The sequence below is a fragment of the Cetorhinus maximus genome, chromosome 10, assembly GCF_964194155.1.
Source record: "Cetorhinus maximus chromosome 10, sCetMax3.hap1.1, whole genome shotgun sequence".
NCBI classification, from domain to species: Eukaryota; Metazoa; Chordata; class Chondrichthyes; order Lamniformes; family Cetorhinidae; genus Cetorhinus; species Cetorhinus maximus.
Genome location: NC_135888.1, coordinates 104,391,570 through 104,397,569, shown reverse-complemented (window position 1 = coordinate 104,397,569; position 6,000 = coordinate 104,391,570). Strand labels below are relative to the sequence as shown.

Here is a 6,000-nt window from a genome sequence, read left to right as displayed (position 1 = left end):
ATGGGGGAAGAGAAGACAGACCACATTTTACGGCACTAACTATTGTATTCTGGTAAATATTTAAAGGTCCAGCCTATTAATCCTTTCAATAATAGTGTGGGTTCATGAATGGATCAGTGTATGGGTGAATGGGTGAGGTGGGTAGTTGGGTGAACGGGTAGGTGGATGGGATGGGTAGATTGGTAAGGTGGATAGGGGGTGAGGTGGAGATAGGTGGGTGGGTGAGATGAGTAGGTGGTTGAGGTGGGTAGATGGGTGAGTGGGTGATATGGGTAGGTGGGTGAGTGTGTAGGTGGGTGAGGTGGGAAGGTGGGTGAGTGGGTAGGGGGGTGAGGTGAGTAGGTGTGTGGGGTAGGTAGATGGGGAGATGAGCATGTGGGTGACATGGGTAGGTAGATATTTGGGTGAGTGGGTAGGTGGGTGAGTGGGTGGATTGGTAGTTCCGATGGGTAGGTAGGTGACTGGGTCATTCGGTGAGGTGGGTAGGTGGGTGAGGTGAGCAGGTGGGTGACTAGGTGAAGTGAGTAGGTGGGTGAGTGGGTAGGGGGGGCAGTCAGGTGGTAGGGAGTGGTCATGTGGCTGGGGGGGGAAGTGATTAGGGGGTTCGGTTGTAGAGTTATCCAGGCGTTAGACATGATTTTAAACTGTCTAACATTTCCGGGATAACTATTAAGGTAAGTCATGAGGATCTGTCCCAAGTCTCTGACTCCAGCTTAGAATTTAAGTTTAAACTTTCCAGGAATCCCCACTAGGTCTGCACATCAGGATTTCCACAGGATCCCGATGAGCACCTGGCCATACGTCTGATCTCCAGCAGTCTGGAAACTGGAAGATTTGGGTCATTATCTATGTATTTTTTGGATATGTGGTATCAAAATTCTTTAAATTTCCTTGTGCTGGGTGTTAATAAATAATATAGTAAAGACACTGAGCAATTCTCAGTGTGTACTGAATCTCCAAAAACAATAGTTTAAAAGAATCAAGTTTAAATTGCTGCTAAAGACCTCACAGTCACATGGGTTCTCCAACTACACCTTAGACTCTTGTATTCACTGCCAGAGCAATAACCATGACACCCCACATTAATACAGAAATTAGATACAAGTATTTACTATGTTATGATTACATTGAGCAGCATAAGCTTTGAATGGAACTATTGAGACAGGCAGATCATTTTTCTCCTTTCAATGCTCTGCATCGCAAGTGAATTGGAATTAATTTCACTTCCTACCTCCTTATGAATACATTAGCTTTGTTGTACGTTTGTATCAGAACTTCCTGTGGAACACCCATACATTCCTGAAACTGTTGTTCCTATTTGTAAAACCGAGTTTAGTGGAGTGATTTCAGGATATGCTTAGCAGAGAAATGGATATTTGTTACATTCTGGATATAGAAATTTATGATTTAGAACAGTTTACAAAACTTCTGAAAATAATTATCTTGAAAAAATACCTGTTTCTATATTTGGGTAAAAGTTGCTCTTCTGAACCATTTTAGAAGCTTAAGGTACTTCTTGTAATCAAAACTTTATTTCCGTATATTTTGTGATTTTAAAGTCTGTGTGGGTTGAATTTTCCTCTGATATACCACCTAAACTCAGGGGATGTAGCAAGTGAAAGCGAAGGAAAATTGGGTAAGGGATGTATCACTGTTTTTCCACCCATTTCTCTGCTGATGTGGATTTTCTGCTCTCCTCGAGTGCAAGGGTATAGGCTGTCTTCAGCTCAGAATACCCAGCAATATTTAAATAACCCGCTACCCTCTTGATTTCCCTCCTGATTCCTGCTGCCACTGGCGATCCCAGAACCACTTGGAGAGGGGAGATGGAGGCATAGTAACCATGGGGCAGGGATAGCAGGTCCAAAGCTGAAGTGAAAGGGCCTGTTCTACCTTTTCTCTTCTGAGGCCAAATAAGCACTGCATGAAGTTTCAGGTTAAGTCCAATAATTTGAACTAAAAATCTGAAAAAGTCTTCAGGGTTTTTTTTTTATTAGGCCTCCTCAATTGCAACAACATGGCATTTTCATGCCAACAGGAGAATTTGTTGTAGGGATCCCACTGGGAGAAAGTGATGTTTAGTAAATGGGATGTGACCCAGGCAAATGGATTAAGGTCACGTGGAGGAATGGAATAATATGCTGGCATGCGGAGGGTGGGTTCCGCACCCGGAAGCCGCAGCATTTTGACTTCCAGTACCGCCTTCAGAACGTGCCTGATAACATGTTGATTGGGCCTCATTAAGCTGAACGACAGATCTGAGGCCTTCATCCTGCCTAATGAGTTCTGGAGGGTGGGATGTCCGGTCCCTGAGGTCGCTGTCCGTGACCCTGAACAAGGTCACAGCCAGCCCTTTAAAGGACCCCCTGGCATGGGACAGTTTCAAGGAACCCATCTGATGTAGGATACTGTGAAGCCTCTCTGGAAATCTTGTATTTGTGCAGTTTGCAGGCCTGTAGGTGAGAGAATTTAATTTGGAGTTCTGTCTCCCAACCTTGGCACTCTTCATAGCTGGCAAAATTTTTAAACTTTAGCAAACTTCCCATGTCTTTGCATGTAGGAGATATACAGCTTCATGTTTCCATGCAGAGATGTCAGCACCATTGGAACAAGAGGAGAGGCAGGCTAAAAGGATCAAACCAGCCCCTAGATTCAGTGAGGACTCATTCAGAGCCCTCCTGCATGCAGTCTCAGACCGACATGATGCCACCCCCCAAGCAAGAGGAGGAAGCTGAGCCAGACATGAGCAGTGTGGGAGGAGGTGCCAAGGCGGTCAACAGTGTTGGTTTGGTCAGAAGCACTTGGTCCTAATGCCAGAAAAGGCTCAATGAACTAATGAGGTTGGCCAGGGTGAGTAAGGCCTCAGTATGAGCAATCCTTTGACCAGTGAGCTACAGGGCGCGCTCACAAATGCAGGACAAAATTGAGTATGGCTGCTTCTCAAAGGCAGTATGATTCAATAAGGGCATAGCTGTCCTAGATACTGTCATTGTGCATTTCAAGCAAAGGTTTAGTTATAGGGTGGGGGATTTGCAGGAAGAGCATATGGTGCATGAACACGGCATCCAGGCCAGTACGCACTGAGCTAAGAATGGGTTGGAGGCGTATCATAAGGTTAATTGAAATTGTTAATGAATGCACTCTTACAAATATTTCAGGAGAAGCGAGCCCACATCGTCCACTCGCAAGCCCATATAGGTGAGGGATTGCCTAACCTGGAAGTCCTGAAGTCCTTTGAAAGGGGAGATTCTGATGCTCGTGGAACCTGATTCTTCCAGGAGTACAGGCAGAGGGGAGATTGGAGGAAGGTCTGGTGAGATGGCAAAAGGTTCAATCAGATAGAAAAGAGGACAGGGCTAGTGGAAGTTTAATGGAGGGCAGGCATTAAACAATTAGGCTGGCGAATAAATTTAACACATTGGAGTCCTGACAGGCTTCATCATATGAAGCTTCAGATGATTGTGTCTGTACAGTATTATCAGTTATGTTGTACAGCAGAATAGCTGATGATAGTCTTGTAATAACGCTGATCTGACAAGGTCTGTCTGTCTCCCAACCCTGGCGCTCTTCATGGCTGGCATAATTTTTAAACTTTAGCTAATTTCCCATGTCTTTGCATGTAGAAGTTCAGCTGTTACATGTTTCCATGCAGAAATGTCAGCGCCATTGGAACTCCTGACCTCTGGCTGCCTGTCACAAGAGAAGCCTCTTCCGCTGACCCTCTGCCAGAAGCTGTGCCACCACTCTGCTCTGAGGAGGAGGAAGAAACCGTGGAGGATGCAGGGCCACATCATCTCTCAGCACCAAGCACCATTGCAGAAAATGGCACCTTGGCAGGGACTAGCGTGTTGCTCAGAGGCCAGGCACTGTCTGGTGAGGAGCACTTCACATTCGCGTGTGCAGCTGCCGGAAAGTGTGTTGGAGCAGGCCTCGTGCAATTGGAGGATTGTCTGGGGTGATCCAGGGACTGATTCCAAGTCGCATGATCAGCCTCTGGAGAGGTCCGTAAGGCAGCAGATGCTGGATGTCCAGCAAGAGGTCGGTGAAGCTTTGGCGGGTATACCAGAGGGGTTACGTGCTCTGGCCCAGAATGTGGACGTGTCCATCCAGCCATGTGCACTGTGATCACCCACTCTTTGGACAGCCATGCTTCCCCTATGGACAGACTGGCAACTGTCCTGGAGGGGCAAACTAAGTGCATTGAAGACACAATCATCAAGGTAGGCTTTAACCCGCACACCATTGGCCTGGCTCTGATCTCAGGGGCACAGACCCAGGGCAACAGGGGGACTGGGAGCTTGGTTGTAGACCCAGCTTCTGGAACCACACTGGTTGGCAGGGAGGACGAGGCAGTCCTTATTGCAGGATTAACAGCAGCTGCCCCCATCTGGAAGCTCCTCTGAGGGCAGTTCTGATGGGGGCAGCATCTCCCCCATCCACCCGCCATTGAAACAGTCCTCGAGTATTGCTGTGGCAACTGAAGAATCTCATGTGTCCCAGCAGGAGTCTTCTAATATGATGGGCCACTCAAGGTCGCAACCGCACAGAGGACAACTGCCAAAGTCATCTAGGGCAAGGGAGGTGGCAGATCAATCCAATGCAGCTGCAAGTGAGGGGGATCACTGCGCCAGGGCACCTGTCAACGCATAAAATAATCCACAATAGTCACAAAGAGGTGCACATAGGTAAGTTGCTGATTTCTTGTTGTTAGTAATCCTCTAATGTCTATAAATAAACAGACATCTCACACACCTTTATGCTGAAGTTTTAATGATGTGCTTTGGCTATGTCAGTAGTATCTGGAGGTTGAGGGATGATTGAAAATTTTGAAGGCGGCCAGGAGGGAGTGTGTGTCCATGTAGGGAAGTGGATTGAGTGTGGAGGTGACAGTGACAGCATGCGCTCATAACACACGGGCAAAGGATCGTCCAGACGGACCCCAAGCATTTCTGAGCAAGTGGCATCAGACTATAGAAACCTCTGGCATATTAAAACATCCCTGGTGTCATGGTCATCCATGAGATCACGGCCAGATCCTTCAACCTGAGCATCACTGTGTTCCCTGACCTAATCATCACCCTCATCCTCTGAGGATTGGCCACTATCTGGCGTGCCCTCATCCTCCAGTGTATCTCCTCTTTCGATTGCAGGATATGCAACGTGCAGCAAATCACGACCATCAGAGACACATGTGAGGGGGAGTACTGTAATGCCCCTCCAGATTTGTCCAGGCATCTGAATCTCATCTTCAGGTGACAGATTGTCTGCTCCACTATGTCCGTGGTACTTGCATGGCTCTCATCTTACATCCTTTCAGCCTCAGTCCTGCGCACCCTCACAGACGTCAATAGTCATCTCTTTAATAGATACCACTTGCACCTAAGAGCCAGGGACTCAGGGTCGCTGCACTGGTCTGGCACCTGTGAGTTCTGAAGGATGAAGGAGTTATGGCTGTTGTGCCCGGGTACCTGGCGCACGCCTGCATGATCTGCCGATGATGCTCGCAGTCCACCTGGACGTTCACTGAGTGGAAGCTAATCCTGTTGATGAAGGAAAACAAAAATAGCTGGAAAAGCTCAGCAGGTCTGATAGCACCTGTGGAGAGGAAGACAGAGTTAACGTTTTGGAGTCCGTATGACTCTTCATCAGAACTAAAGAGAAATAGAAATGTGGTGAAATATAAGCTGTTTAAGGGGGGGGTGGGACCGTGGAGCTGGATAGAGGGCCAGTGATAGGTGGAGGCAAAGGAGAGATTGCCAAAGATGTCATAAACAAAAGGTCAAAGGGGTGTTGACGGTGGTGATACTAGCTAAAGGATGTGCTAATGGTGACATTAAGGGTAGAAAGCAGGACGAGCAAGTGACAGATAGCCCTAGTGGGGGTGGGGTGGGGGGAAGGGATTAAAATAGGCTAAAAGGTGGAGATAAATCAATGGATGGAAATAAATTTTAAAAATAATAATAGAAATAGGAAAAAAATATATTAAAATATGTATAACAA

General features: G+C 47.0%; 1 protein-coding gene across 1 annotated transcript in view; it reads left to right on the top strand.

Moving 5' to 3' along the window:
- The first annotated feature begins 1,972 nt into the window (after window positions 1-1,972).
- The window catches only part of tgfbi (transforming growth factor, beta-induced), a 465,360-nt gene continuing 461,332 nt past the window's right edge, over window positions 1,973-6,000 (top strand). The window contains exon 1 of the mRNA XM_078550919.1: window positions 1,973-1,976. The gene's annotated coding sequence lies outside the window, so the exon portion shown is untranslated. The remainder of the gene's footprint in view (window positions 1,977-6,000) is intronic.